Here is a 25419-nt window from a genome sequence, read left to right as displayed (position 1 = left end):
ATATCGATACCAAGACTTCACAGCCTTGCGATCTCAGCAACCACAGTCTCGCGGCCTCAGTCAGACCCAGAATCTCCTACCCAGACGGCAGCAACACACACACAGTCTCGCGGCCTCAATCAGACCCAGAATCTCCTACCCAGACGGCAGCAACACACAGTCTCGCGGCCTCAGTCAGACCCAGAATCTCCTACCCAGACGGCAGCAACACACACACAGTCTCGCGGCCTCAATCAGACCCAGAATCTCCTACCCAGACGGCAGCAACACACAGTCTCGCGGCCTCAGTCAGACCCAGAATCTCCTACCCAGACGGCAGCAACACATAGTCTCGCGGCCTCAATCAGACCCAGAATCTCCTACCCAGCCGGCAGCAACACACATAGTCTCGCGGCCTCAATCAGACCCAGAATCTCCTACCCAACCGGCAGCAACACACAGTCTCGCGGCCTCAGTCAGACCCAGAATCTCCTACCCAGACGGCAGCAACACACAGTCTCGCGGCCTCAGTCAGACCCAGAATCTCCTACCCAGACGGCAGCAACACACACAGTCTCGCGGCCTCAGTCAGACCCAGAATCTCCTACCCAGACGGCAGCAACACACATAGTCTCGCGGCCTCAATCAGACCCAGAATCTCCTACCCAGCCGGCAGCAACACACATAGTCTCGCGGCCTCAATCAGACCCAGAATCTCCTACCCAGCCGGCAGCAACACACAGTCTCGCGGCCTCAGTCAGACCCAGAATCTCCTACCAGACGGCAGCCTTAGCACGAGCTCATCCTATTATTACCGTAGTACACGACAGGGGAATCGGGATTACTATATATCAGATCACACAAAGACTATTAGCTGAGCACAACCTGTTCTCTAGTTTGAGGGGCTCGTTTCCCCCTCATCCAGTTATCACTTACCTGACCGGGATTAACCTCTGTTCATGCTGCGTTAATTCTGACTGAAAGAATAGGCTATCCTCCTATATAAAGACACACAACACATGCTAACTCACGACAAGCCAAATACTTTATTTAAATGCCACATGCACATTTGCAAAATACATCATATATACAACCTGCAAGGAAAGTAAAAGGTTAAGTTATACACTTCAAAGAAAAAGGGGTCGACGTCACCTTGGTTGTATGTAGCCTGTGCTCAATGGTCATCTAGGTTCCCTTCTCGTCTATGCCTCGGCTTCGCCTGGAAGTCACCCCTCCGCAGTCGTGGGTCTACTCCCTTCTCCCTCTCCGAGTCACTGGAACCTCTTCCCCATCGGCTACTCTCTCCTCTTTAGATTCAAGTTCGTCATCTGTCTTCCCTGGAATAAGTAATAGCTTTTCTGCTAACGGCCAGATGCCGCCTATGGTCTAGAAGCAAGTGCCCTTATCTAACTCAGACTTTCACTAATATAGAAGTGCATTCCCTCATGGAAATTTCCAGCTCGAAACCTGCCGCCCACCAAATTCCTGTACCTCCCCGTACCAAGGACACTTTCCCAGCCGGCCGGCCTGATGTAGTGTCCTCGGCATGAAGAAAAATACAATCCTTCGATAAGGGCCGGCCTGAACCGGTTCTCTCCGAGCGAATAACACCCCGTAACTAAAACATCGCCCTCCCTCTAGAAATGTCCCAAGCTGCCGGAGCAGAAAGAAAGATGGAGTCTCTCCCGTTTGAGGCCTACCAGGCCTGAATTCAGCACAGCTCTATGAAATACCCTCACTATAGGGCAAGTTATCCTCAATGCTAACGAATCTATCCCCTAGGCTATGTATGTAGGCCCTGAGCTATGGGTAGGAGCACGGGATTGTGTCAAAGTGTCTAATAGATAGGCCCTATTCACTACTCTAGTCCTTAGACTTGGATGGAAAGAGACTGAAGTCATATTGATCGCTCTACAATACAGAAAGGCCGGGAAAATCAAGCAATACACCCCTCCATCCAAGTATGAGGATTGTAGTTGAACTAGAATTTAAGAATGAATTAGCACACTGTGGGGCATGTTTATGACCCTTGTACACAGGACAGAGCAGCGTGTTATCTTGCTGCACTGCCCTGCATCACAGGGAACATACAGGAATGCACCGTATCTATCCAAAACTACGCATTCCTGTCCATTCCCCTTGCACTGTTAGGGTCAGATTTACGAGTTCTGGCGCATCTCTGCAAATCAGCAGGGATGCGCCTGAAAAGATGTGACACGCAATTCCCTCCCTGCGCCACCACCAATGCGTCACATTTACACTGCGGCGCACCGCGGCGCAAGGATAGGGCGATGCGTGTCGCATCCTGTGGCATAAGGGCGGCGCATTGCTGGAGTCATGTAGCAAGCGCGACTCGGCTCCAGCAATGCTTAGGGGCGCCCTATGCCTAACATGCTGCATCACTCCTTACGCCTGCTTCAAGCAGGTGCAGGGTTTTGACGCAGCAGGGACGTACAAGTGACTCAATGTGTCACTTTCACGAGGTGTTCCTGTGACGGAACGCCCACCCTGGGCTGGAACGCCCACATGAAACCTAACGCAGGTTTCATGTTGTGCAGTGCTTTACAACATGATGCATCTCCCTAGATGCGTCACGTTGTAAATAAGGCGCAACGTGGTGCATGGTTTACGCCGCCGCTCACAGAAGTGACACAATGGCGGCGTGAATGTGGGGCATGGGGCTTGTAAATCTGCCCCGCAGTGTTTAGCCAACCTAGCGCAAACGCAGGCACCCTTGCACCATGGTGCCTGTGTTGTACACAGGATTGTTTTCATGCAGGAAGGTGCACCTTCCTGCACAAAAACAGTCCTGAGAGGTTTTTTCCTCTTTCTAGCACACAAACAATGAGTGACAAACGAGGAGAAATAAAAATATTTCTCCCCGTTAGGCCTGCCCCAGATAGACGTAGCTTTTTGGTGCATCCCCAGATTTACCAGGTTTGGTAAATCTGTTGATACATCAAAAAACATGGGAGTTGTGTGGGAACACCCACGCAATGCCCATGCAACGCCTACCTTATGCAGAGTAATGATATGCAGTAATTTGCACTGCATTGCATTACTCTATATTTTTTTAAGCCATGCAAAGTGGATTTATGTGCTTCAAATATATGACTTTAGGTTGGCGTCACTGTTGCTCCACTTTGCTTGATGCAAGAGCTACGCAAACCTGGACATAAATATGGCCCTGTGCTGTGTATCTGTCTCCTGGACGTTGCCACATCCCATATTGGAAGGACTGTGTTGACACAGGTTATAATGGGTACAACACTTAGGTGGAATTGACCTGGAAGCAAATACACTTTAGCCGAACTTGTAGATGTTAGTATCCCATGTTTTAATCATCTGCTGGTCATACTATGTAACTTTTTGAACAAAGGTGTTCATTCACTGCTTTTAAGAAGTGTTCCCCTGCAAAGAAAATCAACATTTTTCGATTGGTCAGCTCTGCAGGCAGAAGAAGTCCTTGAAATTATTAAAGCGAACTGATATTCATGCCAACCTAAAGCGACGCAAACAGCATGCGGGCTGACAACAAACCATGGCCCCTTAAACTAAACCAACCAGGAAATGCCTTCAGACAAATAAATCAAGCTTGCAGTCAGCTGCAAGAGCTAAATACTGTGGTTCTATGACTTATGAGTGCTGTTTCATGAACTCGAGAAAGCCCTAAGCCTGGAAGCAGGCGCAAATGGGTCTCAGCCGGACCCCGTCTGGCACTGGCGGCACCGAGGAGGAAATTAAATGACAAACAAGACTTTGCTTGAAGGATTGTGAAAGAGTATTAGTTGATACCCCAAATGTCATTCCGCTGTCAACCTAAACGAAATGAGTTTCTTTAGGAATTAGACACTCAGCACTTGTTTACTTTAAATTAATTTCCCATTCGAAGCCATAAACAAGTGGATACATACAAATTAAATTCCCCATAGAATCTTAAATTGCCCAAAACATTGCCACTCAATGTTTTCAGTGCAATTTCATATGCTGTGTTGAATTGCAAATTAGCTTAAGCATGTAAATTGAATCGGTTATTCCCACTCTAAGAAACCTAGGAGCTTATTTACGAGCCCTGTGCGCCGCCAGAATGTTACTTTTTGCGATGCCCCAGTGGCGCACAGGGCTTAGCCATATCTGCAAGGCCACGTAAAGCCAGAGTGCATGGCTTTTCATGGCCTTGCAGATATGGAGTGAGGCAACGCAGCGCAGTGAGGAAACGCAGCGCAAGTCCCTACGTTGCCTCACACTGCATGTGGGAGGAGTGCCATGGGCATTGCAGTCGGTGTTCCCATGCAAAACACTTTGGTTTTGACACATTTCCACATTTACAACATTTCGTAAATCTGGGAATGCGTTAAAACAGTGTGCTTCCCCTGGGGTGGAGTTACAAGAAGAAATATCATTATATGTCCTTGTTTTTTCCTCTTTCCATGTATAAACATTCTGCAGCACAAATAGAAAGAGGAATACAGCTCCAATGATTGTTTTTGTACAGGAAGGTATCCCTTCCTGCACAAAAACAATCATGCCAACAACACAGGCACCCTTGCACGGCTGCTAACTGTGCACCGGTGCTGGCTGAAAGGACAGGAACGCACCCTATCTTGTGAATACGGTTTATTCCTGCCCCTTCGAATTGGCATAGGGCAGTGCAGCAAAATGACTTGTGGCGCTGCCCTTGTCAGTTCTTTGTAAAAATGCCCCCTAGTCATGAAGCATTTTCTGAGAAATGCCAGGAAGCTCTTGCAGTAAGCCAGAATGCATGGAACATTCAATCTTTTAGACCACCTTTTCGCTACTGTGGCTGTTGATCTACAGTGGTTCTTAAAGCACGTGAGCAAGTGATGGCCCTTTTTACATATCTGATATATTTGCATTCTATCACGTTCAATGTGCGTAGTAAAACTTCTATTTCTCTTTGGCTGCATTCCTGTTTTAAAATGCATCATGGCTGAGGAAACGTGTCTGCCACTTCAATGAAGGCACAAGAATGTATTTATAATTCAGTTGTTCATTTGCTCTGGAAGGTAGATACACAATAGCACGTGGATTATTAGGGTGTTCATCAATCTGAGCTACAAAACAGGTTCAGCGATGCATTCATACTGAAAAGATGCAATGCGTGGAGAATGTAGTCATTAGGTCTCACCTGACCCAGCGCATGCGCTGGTCTGGTGAGACTTATTGAGAGGGCTCCAAAAAGTGCTACCAGGCCAGCCTAGAGCTACAGTGCATGTGCTCGGGCGCACGCGCCGCTTTTACCGCGATTACTTTCGCTTTGATGTTTGATCGCGATTGTGATCACTTTCGCGGCCGCACGGCCGCTTGGCATAGCCAATAGGTCTCGCTTTTGGACCTTATAAATATTTAGTTATGCAACCGTTGCATGGCTAAACACTTATAAGGTCCCAAAGGCGAGACCTATTGGCTATGCCAATGCTTGTTTTTAGGTTGAATGCAAGACAACTCTAGCTGTCTTTTCTCACCTGTTCTTACTAATTAAAGTTTGCAGGACACAGTACAGTCATCAGAGAACATTATATCCACCACCCTGATGAAGTAGAATCTGATAAATTTAGAGAGCAACACTTGTCCAGCAGTGAATTTAAAAACTTGATAGGGACCACCATAATGGTTGTTCCTGTCAAGGTACAAAAAGTCTGGTGGATGGCCTCAGTCGTTTTTGATGGCCATTCAACAAACGTTTACCAAAGCTTTTGCTTTTCAAAAGCAACCATTCAAAAACAAACTCCCACAGTTGGAGTTTGTTTTAAAAAAGCGAATAACTGTTAGGCCCATACACTCAGGGAGTTTTTTTTCATTGAGTGTGGGTGTCAATATTCGTTTTTTGAGTAAGGGCCATTGGAGGAAGCTTTCCATCGATGGAGCCACTGGGACTCAGTCAACAGAAAGCTGGAAGTTCTCTTGACCCTAAATAGGGTTGGTGGACAGTGAATCTGGTGGACAGCAAACCCCGTCATATTTGTGAAAGAGTACCCTGTCTACCACATTCTAAATCTACCCCTAATTATTTTAAATAGACATAGATTGAACCTTAGATCTGTCAAAAGGAGTAATTAGTCTTTCCCTCTCATAGCATTTGCTGTTTGGTGTATGATTCTGCCTTCCATGGATTGCTTGCATTGCAATTCATGAGGGACTATTTCACATTTAAAAAGCAGACTCAGACATCACAATTTTTGAAATTTTCATTCTTTATATCATATATGTAACACCACTATCACCACTAATACAAATACCCTATCAATACTACCAATATCACCAATATTACAGACACCACCAATTTCGCCAACATCAAAGCCACCAATACCACAAACATACCTCCAAACATACCACAAATCTTACCACAATTAAGAATACCACCACCACAATACCACATCACCACCAATACTCCACTAATACTACCAAGACCACCAATACTACCACCAATCCTACCACTACCGCCAATACCATCAATGTGAGATTTCCACCATTAATACCAATACTGCTACTAATACCATCACCAATACTACACCACTACCAGCATCACCACTAACAACGCATTACCAATAACCCCACCACCATGACCATTTTACCAATACCATCCCCATCAATACTATCAACATTGCCATAACCCATACCACTTTCATTATCACCAGCATAATTTTCACACCACCAAAGCCACCAGCAGTAACATTAATGCCACCCCAGCACTGATACCACAAATACAATCAACACCAGTACCACCACCAAAACAATTGCCACCACTAGTATACACCACAATCCGTATCCTAATGCCACACCACCACCTATGCCATCAATTTCATGCCATCACAAATAGTACAACCACCAATACCATAACACCACCAATATCATGTCATCAATACAATGCTACCAAAAATACAAAAATACCACCACACCATAACCTCCAGCATTAATGCCACCAAAAATAACAATACCATCACCAATACCATCAATGCAGCCACCACACAACCAATATCACCACTTTCAATACCAAACCACCAATACCACCATCATAAATACCGTCACCAATATTAGCACTGCTAATAAATCCAACAATTCCTCTGCAACCACTTCTATCACAACTGCTGGTCACTGATAAAACCAATGGGCCTACTTAAAGCGTGTTACCACACTGAAATGCATTTCTGCATGTCTGTTCTGGCATGCATTGTGAATACAATGTCAGACTACTTGGCCATTGCTTGTTTTTTTGATTTTCACTGCAGCACGGTTTTTTGATGTTTAGGTGAGGATTCAAAATACAAGCCATATCTGTTGGCTACACCAATGCTTGTTGAGGGTTCTAGTGACAAGATTAAGATAAAATGCACCATTTAGGCTTTTCTGGTGAAGGTCTTAATAAGATGCACAGACCAAGACTGTGAGATATTGTAAACCTTTTCCTTCACAAATGTTATGTTGATTTTTTTAACACAGATCAAACTGTCCTGAACCTTTCATTTGTGACACCATAGGGATTTATGACTATTGATTCGAGAACCTGCTTTTTCAAACCAAATAATATGAATGAAATTGATTCATAGACAGCAGTTAAATTGACAGTACAAACAGACTCAAAAATAAAGGGGCAGATCTACAAGAAAGTGCTGCAGCGTGGCACCACAAGCCCTTTGGCTCTGGGCCCAGGGCCACCGCCTTCCATGGTGGGCCCTGATAAAGCATACTTCCCAACATTCTTGGACCAAAAAGAGGTAGCACTTTTTAGGTTTTAGAACTACATATATTAAAACAATACCTTCTCAACCAAACACTGTAGCCTGTGCCAGACACAAGCTTCTTATTCATCAGGTGTAAGCATCATACTTGTGAGCACAGTGCCGCTTTATTCTAGCGACTATTGAGTATTACACATAAGAATCGGTATGTTTATCTTAAGAAATTTTGGGGGAGATTTACTACGATTTTGCATGTGTTTGCGTCACAAAAGTGACGCAAAATGGGGCAAAATATTTTTTTCCTAATTAACTTTCCAGCGATAAACTTGTTTAGCGCTGGAAATAACTTGAAAGTAATGTGAAGCAGCGCATTACTTCGCGCCATGGGGGCGTACTAAGGGTGGTGCATGGGCGTTCCATTGCAACCACCCATGGTTTCGCACGCTAAACCCAATTTACTAAAAATAGTAGATTGGGTTTTAGCGTGAGAAAATTGCACCCTTTTCAACTAGGTGCAAGGAAGGAGAAATGCTTTCACTGTGCAGCATGTATGCAAAGTTGGAAAAGTTTTGCATGGTGCCTAGCATAGTATTTTGTACAGGAAGGTTACCCTTCCTGTATACAACCTATGGTACACTCATGAAGAAATCCTAGCGCTACGGCGCTAAGGTGTGTGCATGGCACACGGCCACTGAAATCAGCACCGGCACAAGGGAAAGTGGAGGAGAGAGACATATTCCTGAAGATATGGTGCTCTCCTGCTCCCTCCCTATCACGGAAAGCAGTGCAGCTTCACTGGGGCTGTGCTGTGTTGCGTGGAGATTTTGTGAATCTCCCCCTTGGTTTTGGTACAAGTCCCCTCAACTCTCACACAGATGTCTAATGCACTAATATTCCAGCTGCCCTTTCAGATTGTCAATGCACAGAGGAGACTAGAAATAGTAGAAATACTGAGGCCCTCATTACTATGTTGGACAGACCATATGTAGGCCGTTCTGTTACCCTAATTTGGATTCTTCCACAATCATAGTGCAGTCAGAAACATCCATTTTCCAATGGTATTATTTGAACGTCAGGACTGCAAGTCCCAGTAAGCCGACTACATCAGGTGCTCATTAAGGGTGGTATAAGGGCCATTAGGAACCCCTCCTGACGTATCTGCCAGCGGTGAACCGACCTGTGAACAAGGAGCACTGAAGCTCCGAAACACGTAGGGTTTGAAGAAAGGAAGTGTTCGGAAGCTGAGCTGGTTTTAAATAAATTAATCCTGTGACTAAGCTGGATTTCCTGTCATTGGTTGCGCCTTTAACTGTGGGACAGTATTTGGACGAAATATAAAAATATATATACATACACACACACACAATGTTCTCAATAATACCAAAGTTATAATATTGGAGTGGGTAGCCCAAGCAAGACAACAAGAACACCATATATATGTGTGTTTGTGTGTATATATATATATATTCACTTAAAAACCATAGGTTTCACACATGTTATAGTTAGCTGGACATTTCCCTCATAAAAAAACAATGAAATTCCCCCGTTATAGTTAGTGCAGGCAACTATAACTCACGCGACCACAATCCTCTGCTGATGACGTCAGATATTACATCACTGTATTTAGACACCTATTTACCCATGTCTTCTTCCATTAATCTTTAGCTATACATATATTACAAATATTTATTTTTCAGAAAGACACATATGTATTCAGGGATGTAATATCTGACGTCATCAGCAGAGGATTGCGGTCGCGTGAGTTATAGTTGCCTGCACTAACTATAACGGGGGAATTTCATTGTTTTTTTACGAGGGAAATGTCCAGCTAACTATAACATGTGTGAAACCTATGGATTTTTTAAGTGAATTTGCAAGGTTTTTTAAATGCTAATTCCTAACTATAACGTGTGTGAAACCTATGGTTTTTTAAGTGAATATTTACGGTTTTTTAAATGCTAAGTTATGTATTTATTAATATTATTTTTTTTCAGGTTTTTCACCGTGCGCGCACCGAGCGCCCACGAAGCGTTGTGCGTGCCGTGCGCGCACCATGCGCGCTTTGTGCGCGCACCCCGCGCAATTTCGACAAAAAAATAAATGTTTTTTTCACCCTTGGGGGTCCTTCAGTGACCCCCTGACAAAGGCTAGGGGGTCAGGAACTGTCCACCCTGCCCCCTTTTCACGTTCTCCACATTTGTTTTTCACTGCCTCAGACTGCGAGAGACAAAATGGCGGCCGTCACTTCCTGATTTCGACCGATTCGAATGTTTACTGACATCTAACAACCAATCAGAATTGCGCTCGCGCACGGCAGGGTGCGCGCACAGTGCGCGCGTATAGATATTGATATGGTTTTAAATGTTATTTTCTCAGGAAATACTGAACAGATATACACGAGACCTTCAAAAGGCACTTCCTTGACCTTATGGCTACCTCTCTGCCAAATTTCACGTAATTCTGTTCAGCCGTTCGGGCTGTACCTTCGACTAAAGGTCCTATGGAAAAATGCAAGGGGAAATTGTGTTTTGGGACCCCCCTTTTTTCTCGGCCCCCGCTTGACTAATCACCCCGAGACTTTCAGGGTAGGAGCGGAGCGGAGCGCCCCACCTATTTTGAAAAATTCGCGAGGATTCGTCAACCGGCGCCAAAGTTATTCAAAATAGAATTTTCAGATTTCCTATGGAAAAACGGTCCTAACTATAACTATCTACTGGCGACTGCCAGTAGATATTATATATATATATATATATATTACCTACTGGCAGTCGCCAGTAGGTAGTTATAGTTAGGACCAAGTTTCCATAGGAAGAGCATTTTTTGTTTTGCTTATAACTTTGGCGTTGTTTGATGAATCTTCATGAAATTTTCTAAACTAATTCTTTGTTCATATCAGCTCGTATATGGGAAGATTGGGGGGTGATTCATGAAGGGGGGGCCGAGAAAAAGGGGGCCCCAAAACGTGTTTTCTCCATGTTAATTTCCATAGGAAACTTTAGACAAGGCTACAGGTCGAACGGGTGAACGGAATTGCCCCAAATGTGGCAGGTAGCAGGGTCTTGGTCTAGAAAGCATGCTTTTGTTTATTTGGTGTAAATCCGTTCTGTAGTTTTAAAGAAATATTGAAATTTACAGATGTCGATATTTGGGAATTCTGCCATCTGATTGGCTGAGGCATTACGAGCACGAGCTTGCTGCTTATTGGCTGTGAGCGGTGCGAGTGTTTGCAACTAGGAAGTGTTGGCCACCATTTTGTGATTCCGTTGAAATGAGTAAGGGGGAAAAAGGGCGAAAAAAGTAGGAAAGGGGAGGGTATGAGCACTGTAATGTCTGTGGGGTGTTAAGGGTGTGCTATACAGGAAGTGTGAAGCGAAGTATTTAGTCCTATCAGTGTGAAAGTGCTGTTTTGCCAAGAGTGGGAGGGTGTTGAGGTGAGGTGCCGGTACACTCGAGGATGAAAGCATGCGCCTAAACCGTGAGCTGAGTGCTGTAAACTGATGTGCTGAAGTATTTATCCCTACCGGTGTGAAAGTGCTGTTTTGCGCAGAGTGAGATGGTGCTGAGGTGAGGTGCCGGTACACTCGGGGATGAAAGCGTGCGCCTAAACCGTGGGCTGAGTGGTGTAAACTGATGTGGTCTGGGCGCTGTAGCATACTGGCCGCTGTAGGATAGCTGTGCAGGTGGTGTTGGTATGCGTTTAGAGTATAGCAAGAGTGGGAAGCAAACTACTCACTGATATTGGTCTGAAGACTCAGGGATGAAACAGTGAGCGTAAGCCATGAGCTCATTGCTGTAAAGTGATGTGTGTGGGCATTGTAGGATACTGGCCACTTTAGCATACCTGTGTAAGTAGTGTTAGTATGCGTTTATACGATACAGGGAGTGGGAAGTGAACTACTCACCTCTACTTTCTGAAGACTCGAATGCAGTGTTTTAGGAAGCAGGAATAAAGAAATAATCGTGAAGAATATAATGCAGATTGTTGCAATGCCACAGAAGAGCAATGGTGAAATCAGGTGTGTCTAAGAAAGTGGGTGTGTGTAATAGGAAGGAGGAATAAAGAAATAATCGTGAAGAATATAATGCAGAATGTTGCAATGCCACAGAAGAGAAATGCTGAAATCAGGTGTGTCTAAGAAAGTGGCTATGTGTAATAAAGCGATGGAGTCGGAAAGTTATATAAAGAGGTCTTTATTTAAGTGCCATAAATGGATCCACTGGTGCAAGAGGTAAGGCATTCAGTTGAGGCTAATTCCAACCGCTTCTGCTGTATTCAAACGTAAGCTCCTGCATCAGTGAATTCCACATTACATGTTACAGTTCCATGTGACATAAACAATACCTATTACACTTGAATGACTCGAAATTCTATAATGAAAATAAAGGTAGGATACGATTAGCACAAGTATCCTTTAAGAAAAGAAACAAAAAATAAATTGCAAAGTGTAATCATCAAACTTCTTCGATACCATGGTACTGCTTTGTTATCAACAGTAGAACAGTCAGCAATCTCTTGTACGGTAAATTCAATCTGGTGCGTGTCAGAATTGGTAATAGTTCTAGTCACATCGGAACTTTGAGGAGGAACACAAAATTGTGCTTCTGAGAAGCAAATTAGGTACCCTTCTTGTCAAACCATACATTAGTGTCTTCAGCTCTTTAAAAAAAAAATCTTTTGCAAAGAGCTAAGGCACCAAGCTGAGGCAAACTCCAACCGATTATGTTATATTCAAATCTGAAGCTGCTGCATTAGTGAATTCCACATTACATGTAACAGTTCCATGTGACATAAACAATAGCTATTAGACATGAATGACTCAATTCTATAATGAAAATAAAGGTAGGCTACGATTAGCACACTGTGCCAACCAGTTCCTAAACAATGTCGTGTTTTTTTATGTTGATCGCCAGCTCGTGAGTAGAGGCTGAGGATGAGTAAATTTGTGTGAAAGTGCATCGTGGATAACAGGCAGGCAGAGAGACGTGTGCACAAAGAATAGAGATGGTTTTAAAATGGATGTCGGGTTTCGACTAATCAAGGAAGTAAATAGCGTATTTGGATAAGCCATACATCACCCATCCCTGGTTAGACTGGAGACATAAGGGGCAATAATGAAAACAGGGTTCAAATGCCTGAACATACTTAGAAAGTTATTATATGAAAATAGTTCAATTGAAGTGTATTAAAAAATTGAAAGGAAAAACTAAAAAAAAAGTTTTTAAAAATCAATCCAAGAAGAACTTGAACTTTTTACAAGTCTTGGAGATTGCAGTCCGGACGGTTTTCAGCAGCTTGAGATGCGTAGTGTTCCAAGAGGTCATTGTTGCCATCGTGTGAGAAAAGGGAAGCGATCCAATTCATATCTTCGAAGGGACAGTAATGTTCCTCGAATGTTGGAGCGGCAATTTGAATTGGCAGGCAATCTGCGATGTTGTCAAAGGTCGTACGTTGCAGTAGATCTTTCACGGCTGCGTAGAAATGCCATTATGCCACGATACCTTTTTGCGTTGCATCCGCCATTGCTCTACTGCCTGAACAATCGAGTTCATGGATTTCAAGATACTCCATTACCTGCTGGATTTTGGGAGTGATTGTTGGGATGTTGGCAAGGCATACATCCATTCGCCAGTCGAATGGGCAAGTTATGCAATAGAAAGATGGTTGCACGCAGATTGTATATGCGTAAATAAATGTCATGTTGTAGGTGGCTCCGATAATAGATAGAGGCAGGCAGCGGAAAAGTTGTTTTTTCATGGTATTGATGTAGCTTAACTTAGAGGCGTATTCTGTCGGAGATGCGTGTTACCACAGGGAGCACAGTCATTTTTTACAAGCAAAAATAGTAGTAGGATGGCCGCAAAGAGAGCGAGAATTTTGGGCACTGTTCCTGTTATTCCAGAGATGGTCGAATGAATGAAGTGTGGAATTAAACCAAAAACAGTTTGAAAGGCTGTGAGAAGGCCGGAGGAGACCGTATTAAAAAGGTGTGCCAGACCTTGAGTGTGAGATGTGTTGAAAATTGGGTAACAATTCACAAAGTGTAATGGGAGGTTCGAATTTAAAAGGGACTGTATTTTACTGGAAGTTCGTGCTATCTGAAGGCAATACATTTCTTTTGCAGAAGTGAGGGACACTTCTGTTGTGAAGAAAAGCACTTTTGTTTGGTTAGTTTAATGAAATCTGTTTGCAAAGTAGGGATTCAAGGCCAAGTTGAAGTTTGGGAGTTAGTTTGTGTGGGTGGGAATAGACATTGCTACAGGAAGTTACTCGGTTTGAAACAGTAAGGACATACGGTATGCCACCTCACATTCTGTAGGAGTGCATGTTGTTGAGAAGCAGATAACTGCCGTTAGAAAGCTGTGTGATTGTGGGAGTTGGCGTGCTTTCAAGTAAGCAGGCAACATTGGGGGCTGTAAGCTTAGAAGTGTCGTGCAGTTGGAAATTCTTGCATAGTAATGAATGACTGCCATTGTTGTCACAGTTTGCAGCTGTGAGAAAAACCTCTGTATGCTCTTGAAGACAGTGATATGTAAATGGGAGAAACCACTGCTTGTGAATGAACGCGCTACCTTATATAATCGCATACAACATGACAAACAACAAGTACACCTATCAGACACAACAACACTACGTACTGTGGGAACTGTGGCTAGCCATGTACACAAAGCAAACATGGCATAGCACCTCTGTTACACAATGCAGAATGCGGGGAGAGATGGGAGCAAAGTATGTGTGAAGGTGGCAAGTGATTCTCGAATATAAAAGTATACAATGCAAAGTGTTGAGGGGATGTGCCGGACATACTTGAGTATGCAGAGCACAGACATGTACATGTGAACATACAATGATGATCTATTGAGTGAAGTAGATAGTGGACGGAACCATAATAGTACAGTCAGTAGGGAAAATTCTAAAACATAGCGTGTACGTGCCCTTCCCCCCAAAATCTTTAGCATAGTGGGCTGGCTCGGCGTACGCAAGGCTAGCGTAGGGGTATGAATAAAAGGCACGTATCTCTGGGTGTGGTTCTCTTTCGGAATGGCAAACGTGTCTGCCAGGTCTGCGCAGCTTACACCACCACGAGGTTGACCTTGTGAGTGAAGGTGGCTGTGTGAATGATGCTCTCATGCTGCTGGTACTCAGAAACCGTTGTGGCCGCTGCGATGCACATATGCCCCACAGTTCACCTTTCGCTACCGCATTATGTGAAAGAGGGCCAACCACGTGCCAGCGGAAGCTCCTGGGGCGAGGTCTGCGAGGTCGGAAGGTTCCTCAGATCAACGCTGGCTACCGCGACACAGGCACACAGCGTTCAGTTTGAGGCCCAGCAGCGTGGAGTGCTCTGTATACTTCTAACACAGTAGGCGAACAGGTACCAACAGTGGAACTGTGTCTTGATCCCACAATGGACGATGTTAGAACTGCATCTGAGAGTGGAGACGAAGGTACTCTCTTGAAGCAGGTGCAACCAACTCTAGGTCACAATAGTGGAACGGTGTATTGATTCCAGAATGGATGAGGTCCGATATTACTTGCTAGTGGGTTTTCACAGAACTCCTTCTGTTCACGTGCATCAGGCTCTGTTCTTCCGTAGGTAATTGCTGCACATGATTATTAGGCTTGGCTGACTGCAGTGGCTGGAGTACACCGCACTATGGCAGGTCCGAACAGTGAAACGGGGTCTTAATCCCACAATGGACGATGTTAGAACTGCATCTGAGAGTGGAGATAAAGGTACTCCCTTTGAGCAGGTGCTACAAACTCTAGCTCCCAACAGTGGAATGGTGTCTTGATCCCACAATGGACTATGTTAGAACTGCATCTCAGAGTCCGGATGAAGGTCCTCCCTTCGACCAGGTGTAACCAACTCTAGGTCCCAACAGTGGAACAGTGTCTTGATCCCACAATGGACGATGTTAGAACTGGATCTGAGAGTGAAGATGAAGGTACTCCCTTCAACGAGATGCAAGCAACTCTAGGCCCCAACAGTGGAACGGTGTCTTGATCCCAGAATGGACGATGTCCTATAATACCTGCTGCTGAGTTTTTATAGAACTCCCTCCGTTGAGGTGTTCAGACTCTGTGCTTCCGTAGCTAATTGCTGCACATGATTATTTGGCTTGGCTGACTGTAGTGGCTGGAGTACACTGCTGAACAGCAGGTTCGAACAGTGAAAAGGGGTCTTGATCCCACAATGGACGATGTAAGAACTGCATCTGAGAGTGGAGATAAAGGTACTCCCTTCGACCAGGTGCTACCAACTCTAGGTCCCAACAGTGGAACGGTGTCTTGATCGCACAATGGACTATGTTAGAACTGCATCTCAGAGTGGAAATGAAGGTACTCCCTTTGAACAGGTGCAATCAACTCTAGGTCCTAACAGTGGAACGGTGTCTTGATCCCACAATGGATGGTGTCCTATATTAACTGCTCCTTGCTTTTCACAGAACTGTTTCTGTTGAGGTGCATCATTCAGTGTTTGTGCTTCTGTAGTTAACTGCTGCACATGATTATTGGGCTTGGTTGACTGTAGTTGACTACACCGCAGTAAAGAAGGCCCGAACAGTAAAACAGGGTCTTGATTATATGATTGAGGATGTCAGAAGTTAAAGTCTGTGATGATTTCTGTGTACCCCCTCCGACCAGGTGCAACCAACTCCGTGCATCCGAATCCAACAGCACATGGCTGTGAGGTGTTAATGACTACTGCCTCTGGCTTACACTGCGGTCAGCAGGGCTCACAATTCAGATCGAGTTGTGATTGTTTAGTTACAGAATTCAGTAGGCAACTAACTACGTTTTGAAATATACAGAATATTCTTTTAGTATATTTGCTTGAAGAATTTTTTTTAGATTAGTTATATGTTTAGTAAAATGGTGAAATTCATCTTCCAAGTTCAAAAGAACACTGTGGACAGTAGAAATCGTAATTTGAATTGTTTTGATTTATTTATTGCTGAGTTTTCTGTAATTTATGTTGTATTTTGGGAAGAGGAAGTGAGAAAAAGTATTAATGGATGTCTGTGTGACTAATGCCTTCAATTTACACTGTAGACAGCAGTGTTCACAATTCAGATCGAGTCGGTATTGTAGATGACGCAGTCCTGTAGGAAAAGACATTGCTGCAGTGTGCTCTGTCCGCACCATGCATACGCGTTATCGCAGGCTCCGCACATGCTTTTTCTTGCTTCGCGTATGACAAACTGTGTAGCTCAAGTCCACCTTACGTAGCTGTGGGTCTTTGCTGACCGCTCTCTCTGGCCTACACTGCAGAGAGCAGTGTTCACAATTGAGATCGAGTCACTATTGCAGATGATGCAGTGTTGATGGCAACAGACATTGCTGCTAGTACGGCCCGCTCGCAGCACGCTTCATCGCTGGCTGTGCACATGCTGAATGCTTTTGATGTGGCTATCTGAGTGCACTAGAACTGCTGGACCCTTTATGATACAATCTTTTTGTGTATTATTTTTGATCTACTGCCTGTATCTCAGTATACCACAAGTTATGGTTCTTTTACGATAGAATCTTTTCTGTATTATTTTACATCTACTGTCCCTACCTTACTGCAGCACAAACTATTGACCCTTTTATTATTGAATCTCTGTGTGTGATCCAATGATTACTGTTGTAGTTGATGATAGCAGCAACCATTCCCTGAGGGCTGGTTTACACCCACCGCACACGCATCCAGCACAGACGTCACTGGTTATGTGACGTGGACAGTGATGTCTTTTAAGATGTCATCAGTGATGTCATCAGTGATGTCACTGACCATGTCATGAATGATGTAATATGTGATGTCATCAGCAGTGCATTGCGGGGGCTTGAGCTATAGTTAGCTCAACTAACTATAACAGGGGAATTTCTATGGTTTTCTATGAGTGAAATGTCCAAATAACTATAACATCCCTGAAACCTATGGTTTTTTTCAGTGAATATATATATATATATATATATATATATATATATATATATACACACACACATACATATAGGTACAGACATACATATACAGACCTACATACATGCATACATCACAGAGTGGCAGAAGCCACTCAGTAGTTATAGTTAGGATTCCCATGTATAGGAATTACTGGGAATTTTCGTTGCTAATAGATTTGCGCCTGTTTGATGAATCCCGGCAAAAATTCCCAGACCTATTGCCTTTTCTACATTGGTGGAGGATGCAGAGTTTTTCGGACAGGCAAAAATGACTGAGGGATTTGCATGGAATTTGGCAGGATTAGACATGATGATGCGCAGGTGATCCTGTTAGGTACTACAGGTAAGTAGTGTAAGCATTTCTTAAGTTATATGGCATTTTAACTTAGGGCCCGATTACGAGTCTGGTGGTCCAGAGACTGAAAGACTCATGGGGGCATGGTCGTGGTGGTCTCCCGACTGCCCTATCACGATTTGGGTGGTCGGACCACCAGAGTCTCCACTGTAGTCGCCAAGGAACCGCCATTCCCTGGCGGTGTTGCAGCAATGAGGAGTCCGCAATATTCTTAGCGGGACCACTGTGGTCCCGCCAAGCATATTACGAGTTTCTTCTCCCCCGGAGGTGTCATGGGGTTTCTTACTCCATGAACACCATGGCTTAGAGGAAACATAGAGGGGGAACATGTGCGCTCCTGTGGGCATGCACACTAGTTCAGTCCATACTACTTTTCAGTCCATGCCATGCAGATACTGTTTTTGGCGTTCCCATTGCGGTGCCAATTTTCTGAAGCACTGCCAAAAACCAGCCCACCAAACAGGAGGAGACTCCTAATCTGGTGGGCAGTCTGACCACGGTTTCGGCGGTGCATCGGTGGGACGGACCCAGCATTGCACCACCAAAGTAGTAATCTGGCCTTTGGTGATATTTATCCCATTTGTTTTGGAAACTTTCTCTGTATTTCGCAGAAGTACTGTGGTACATACAGTGACGGCTGGTACATCGGAAGAGTGTCGGGGCAGGGAAAAAGGGCAGGGGCACAGGGGGGACAGACGACACAAATAAACAATAAGAAAGATAAACTACCTGCTGCATCACCCGATTGCCTCATTGCTCTCTTCCAAGCTCCTCTTCTCCGCAAGCACAGGCTCTACTGTCCAATCCAGATGCTGCTCTCATGCTAATGAAAGCAGCTTCGGGATTGGTCTGAGCACTGATGAGTTGCGCTCCCAGTGAGACTGGGAGCTTGTGCTTGCTGCTCTCCAAACAGACAATGCAGCAGGGTTGGAGAGAGCTTCACTGCGCATGAGGGTTTGACTGTCCTGGAACAGCCCACCAGATTGACATGTGCACTGAGTAGCAGTGCTAAACACCACCTCTCATGCCTGCCCCCCACTCGGCCTCACCCCCAAACCTAGTTGATCATTATTTTATTTAACGTGTTTAAGGATCCTGGCAGGGGGGCGATGCTCCTCTGCCATAGCGGAAGAGCCACTGCTGGGTACATAGCAATTACAGGTCATAATGTGATTGGCTAATTACTGCCTCTACAAAAGTTAAAGGCAGCCATTTTGCTTTAAGGTACACTTTGCCTGTGTTCTGCATTTCACCCTGAGATGTAGGTAAGTATTAGGTTTGATATTTTCCCCTACCTATTAACCCTTTATTTAATTGGTAATGGGTAGAAAAAATATTTAAATGTTTCTATATATTTAAAAATAAAAATGTACATAGTACTGTGGTACTGCCTCTGGAGTACCACGGTACAAAATAAAATGAATATGCTAAAAAAAATTAAAAACTGCTGTCAAAATATATAGAACATTATAAATAGATTGTTCTACCTATTAATATGTTAAAAAAGTGGCATTATTTAGGGAACACCAATAAAACCTACTACTTATTTAGATCTAAGACCCTAAATCAGAACGCAATGCAATGCTGGAAGCAGAACACAACTAAAATGTGCTGAAAATGGCATGGTTGCCCTTTCCGTTAGGTAAACACAGCCATTAATGAATCACATACTACTTTATCATGCGCATGTACCTCGGTACACGGTTAAGTTACAGAGATATACTGAAACGCAATATTTAACTAAGTATTTTAAAAATTATAACTTTAACACTTACTCTCTTCACACATACTACTAAACATTACCATTTACACCAAATATAATTTTTTTCTGCTGCATTACATCAACATGCTTGATTTATATATTGGCGGAGAGGGAACTTCGTCGCAACGGAGCCAGAGTTACCTTTCTGCCAACATAGGGGTGCTTCCAACAAATATAATTGTGGGCGGACCTTAAGATTGACCTACTCTTTCTTCACCATGCCCAAACTTTTCCAATGGCCCTGGGAAGCAAGGGCCATCCAAGAAATGGATACATGTCTGCCTGACCAATTTTAATGGGCTGACATGTAATCATTTTTAGGTCTCGCCTATGCAGCGCTTGCATTGTCTCTTCGAGACATGCTGTATTTAGGATATGGGCTTGAAAAAAACACCCATATTTTTAATTGGTTCCTGTTGCTGTACTTTAGAAATGCTGGCTTTTCATTGGTGAATACACTTAGTAGTCACTCTATCACGAGCCTACCTTCCCACACGACCAGCAGGGGGCGAAGAGGGTGATTCCATAATGGAGGAGGGATTGTCCGCCTCACCTGAAAACCATTGTCTCCTTTCATTACAGCCCGGTGACTGGGAACCAGAGACTGATCCGATGTGGGAGGCCAACGGGTCTTTCATGGACTCCTGTATCTTTAAGGGGAAGCCGGCTGCTTGGGACTCCACCCAGCCCTATGACGTATCCCACACAGAACCAATCACGTGGGAGCGTTCTGCCCGATGCAAAGCACAAAATCCCGGAAGCGATGAAGCTCCATAGTTTGGGGAAGCCCCAGGAGAGAGGATGCCAGGAGACGAAGAGCAGTTAAAGAGCGAGAACGCCAAGGAGCAACTCGTCAGCAGAAAGTCAGGAGGCCAACGACAACACGCTGCGCCCAGCCACATTCCTGGAGGAGCATGGCTTCACCAGGTACGTGAACGGTTGGTGGGGTGGGTCGGGAAACAGGAAATGGACAGTGACTAGAGTGTCCCTCTCATGAAGGTTTCCTCCCCGGTGTTATTCCCACACTTATTCACGGCCCTCAATCGATAGTTTAAACCCACTGGTGATCCCTCACACTCTTTCCCCACACCTCAGGTAATTGGACAGTCTAACACATCCCTATTGTCTTCTTCTGCCCGAGTGACTACGAAACTCCGGAAGGGATAGAAGACCGGAAGTGACATACCTTCTAGGACCGAAGATCGGGAAAGAAGGAGTACACAGCGTCAGGAAGAGACTGTAGTCAACTGTGTATTCTTTTGTGGACTCTGGCTACCCCCAGGAAATGTGTACTAGGAAAAATAAAACCTAGATTAACCCGAGTCGGTGTGGACCTCGCTCTTTGTCAGACCCCGAACTCTGATACCCCATTACACACTCCTTTTGGAATTGTGTATCCTCCAATGAGGACTGCCCCTCTTACATGTGTTCTTACTGTTCAGGGGTTTACTTGTGCAATGAAATTTCTGTCGCATCATTTGCTTGCCGCTGCTTTATCTCCCTGTGTCTTCCCCTCACCCCTCCCACAACACTGATTCAGTTGCTTCATGTCCCTTATTCTCCCTGTGCCTCCCCCTGATCCCTCCAACAACACTGCTCACAGGCCCCACCACCCTTCTAAGGCCACTGCTGTTTTGATTGTTTTTTGACTTTTGGTTACTTTATTCAAAATTTGCAATGCAGTGCCCTCATTTAATATCCCTTTGTTGTCTACCCCTACCCCCCTGCACGACACTGTGTGCCCCCTTCCGAGATCACTGCATTGAATTCTTATGTTATTTTACATTAAATGCTTTTATTTGTATAGGGCACCTAGCCATGGGCGCAAGGAAATTAAGCCATCAGCCTATTATAACTGGATGTTGAGCCGACAGCAAACTCAAGCATGAATTCCCAGCTCACCAGTTGGCAGCTCTCACCACTACGCATTAGCCTTTGCCTAGCCATTTTGCAGGATACAGTACCATATGTGACCAAAAGAGGTCCCAAGGGACAGCTAGTGACATCCTGTGGTACTGCACCCTCATAACACTGCCTGCTGTAACGTGGAGTCGGAACTGCAGTTTTCACTCCCAGCACCACGCACCATTGCAGGTGTACTACATTAAAAAGATATACTATAGAGTTCTGATGCAGTCCTGTAGCAATCAGTAAAGTGAATTGACAGGAACTGCCGTCACAGCGGCTGCTGCAAATGCCTTTATAAATGACCACCTATTTGGCGGTCATTTATAAAATAAGGGGGATGGCCTCCCCACCATAAAGACAGAGTAATTTACTTCATCCTCATGGTGGAAAGGCGGGTGTTAGACCTGTCATCCTTAGGGTGGTCTTTCCCCAAACCTTTTGCCTCTCCTCCTCCATTTTGCTGAATTTATTTTTATTGGCCTTTAGGACAATGGGCACCACTACTCACCAGAGCTAAGGTTCTGGCGCTTTCTTCCTAAAACATGTTAGATTGGCTTATACCCAATTGGTATACTAAATTTACTTGTAAGTCCCTAGTCCATATACCCAGGCCCTGTAAATTAAATGTTATTTTAATGATATTTATATAGCACACAAATACCACTGGTTTCTTGATGCTGCTAGTGGGCCTGCAGCACTGATTGTGCCACCCATTAAACATGTCTCAGGCCTGCCATTGCAGCTTGTGTGTGTGCAGTTTTAAATTGTCATGTCGACCTGGAAATGTATACCGTTTTTTATCAGGCCCAGACCTTCCTTTTTAATACAAATAAGTCACCCCTAAGGTAGGCCCTGGACAGCCCGAAGGACAACGTGCACTGTATTTAAAATGTTGGACATGCACGGGTAGTGAAAAACTCTTAAATTCACTCTTCACTACTGCAAAGCCTATCCCTCCTATAGGATAACATTAGAGTTACCTTATTACAATTCATAACTGTAATTTCCAAATGATAAGAGATGACCAGTCCATATTTGGTGTCTTTGGAATTAGGGTGAATATCTCTATTTAGTGATAGAGTGGAGATTTTGATCACACTTTTTTAAATACCTCTTTTAAATAGTTTCCATTTTGTCTCTCCTTAGACCTTTTGTGCCTATAGCCTGGCCTGGGTCCCACGACTGTGTGTAACTGACCGATTTTGTGAATTCTTACCAGAGAGACACTCTATAGAAGGATTAGGAGTGTCTGCATGGGCTATTTGCTGGCAGGAAAGGGCAGGGCTGAGCGTAGCCCCACTCACACAGAAATAGACTGTGCTCTTCCTTCAGAGAAAGGCCTTAAAAACCTTGCATTGTCACTTCAGCCAGCTTGGAGCAAGGGCAGGGGAGGCAGGACATTCCATGCACTTCAAGTTCACTGTCTAGAAGCTTCTCCCATCTTCCAAAACCAGGACATCAGGGTATGAAAGAAAGACCCCAGACACCAACTCTTCAGTACACTTCTGGACCTGTGGATACTCTGTCAGAAAGAAAGAATGCTGTGCTGCTACAAAGACTGCCACTCTGCTGGACTGCTGCTCTAAAGTAACTGCTTCCCTGCTGAGCTGACCTACTGCTTCTGCCCTCCTCCCTGGTGTTGAAGAACTGGACCTACAACTTCATCTTGAACCCAGGAACCCCAGATTGGCTCAAAGAGCTAGTCTGATGGACTCCAGATCTGAGAAATCATAAACAAATAGAGGAACAAGGGCTTTTAGGAGACAGGTCCAGCAAACATGCCCAATAATATGTGGATCAAAGAGTGGTATGCAGTTCCTACGGGGGATGAGAGAAAAGAGAAATAGGGAAGGTGGGGGAGGGGGAAGTGGTTGGGGAAAGGAGAAGGAGAGGGAAAGGTGAGGAATTCAGGTAGGAGAAGGATCAGAGGGGGGAGCTCCAATAAGGAGAAAGGGCCCTCACACACCCCGAGAGGTGTCATGCTAGGGCAGCTCCTCGTTGAGCCAATACTGCAGTGCCCAACGGGTACTGCACGGGGGCTCTTTGCTAGAGGTCTTTAGAATAGCATGCCAGGAAGCCCTATGTGTAGAGGTGGAGGGGCATCAAGTGGTGAGTAGAGTGGGTGCAGTATGTGTAGTAAAAATAGCTATGAGTGTTCCAGGCAACCTTTATTAACTGGACACTATGCTATGGTTAAAATACGGGACTACAAGAGTTCAGGCTGGCAGGGGGATTCAACCTCCTGCAGCTCAGTGTGTGTAGTGACTCCACTCTACTCTAATCCTTTGTACTTCACTCCATTCTACGCCACTGCACTCAGCACCACTACACTCTACGCAATTACAGTCTATGGCACTCTATTTTATGACACTTCAGTATACGCCACTAGACTGTAGACCCTCCACTTTACACTACTCCATTGTATTCTATTCCATGGTACACAACTCCACTCTACAACACTACACTCTATGTCATTCAACTCTATGCCACTTCGCTATGGCACTTCAGTACGCCACTGCACTGTACACTTTTCCTCTGTATTCCACTGCACACTACTTGACTCCACTCTACACCGCCCCACTATATACCACTCCACTCTACAACAATTCACTGTATGCTATTGCACTGTACATCATTCCATTGTACGTTACTACACTCTACACGGCTCCACTTGATGCAATCCACTCAACTGTATTACATTCTATGCTATTTCACTGCACAACAGTCCACTCTACACCAGTTAACTGTCAGCCATTCCACTATATGCCACTGGACTCTGCATTACTACACTGTACGCCAGTAGCACTCAACATTATTCCACTCCTAACTACTCTGCATTTAGCTTCACCACTGTATGCCACTCCACTGTACCCCACTCCACTCTACTCTACTCCCCTATACACTATTCCACTGAACACATAGTCGCCACTTAACTTTACCCTTTTCAAATTTATGCCACTCCACTCTACAACACTCCACTGTCCACTATTCCACTGTATGCCACTGCACACCACTAAACTCTATGCCACTACACTCTATTCTATTCCACTGCACACCATGCCATTCTAGAACACTCCAATCTACGCCACCTCACAATATGCTATTACACTGTTCGCCTCTACAATTTACCCCACTACACTCTACCCGATCTGCTCTACACCACTACACTATACAGTTCTCACATCAACGCCACTCCAGTCTATGCTATTCCACTGTGCGTCACTACATTGCACCACACTCCACTCTACTCTGTGCTACTCAACTCTCTGCCACTCTACCCTATACTAGTCCACTCTACACTGTTCCACTCTATTCCACTTCACTCTACCCCAGTCCAGAACATGCTATTCCACTATATGCCACTCTAGTATATGCCACTCCACTCAATGCTGTTCCATTCAAGGCTACTCCAGTTTAACCCTCCACACTGTACCTCACACCACTCTTTGTCTGCCCACTCTAAAAAACTCCACTGTACGCCATTCCACTGTTTGACTATACACTGTATGCCACTCTAATCTGTGCTTTTCTACTGTACTCCAATCAACTTTACCACACTCCAGTGTACACCACTGCATTGTACACCACTCCACTGTATGCTGCTGAACCTTATGGCTCTCCAACCAACGCCAATTCACTGTGCGCGAATACACTGTTCGTGAATACACTCTATACTATTCCACTGTATGCAACTCCATTATACGACACTCCACCCTATGCTATGCCACTCTATATGCCTCATTATGATGTTGGGCAGAAAGCCATCTGA

The sequence above is a fragment of the Triturus cristatus genome, chromosome 6 (assembly GCF_964204655.1).
Source record: "Triturus cristatus chromosome 6, aTriCri1.1, whole genome shotgun sequence".
NCBI lineage: Eukaryota > Metazoa > Chordata > Amphibia > Caudata > Salamandridae > Triturus > Triturus cristatus.
This window is presented reverse-complemented; position numbering follows the sequence as displayed.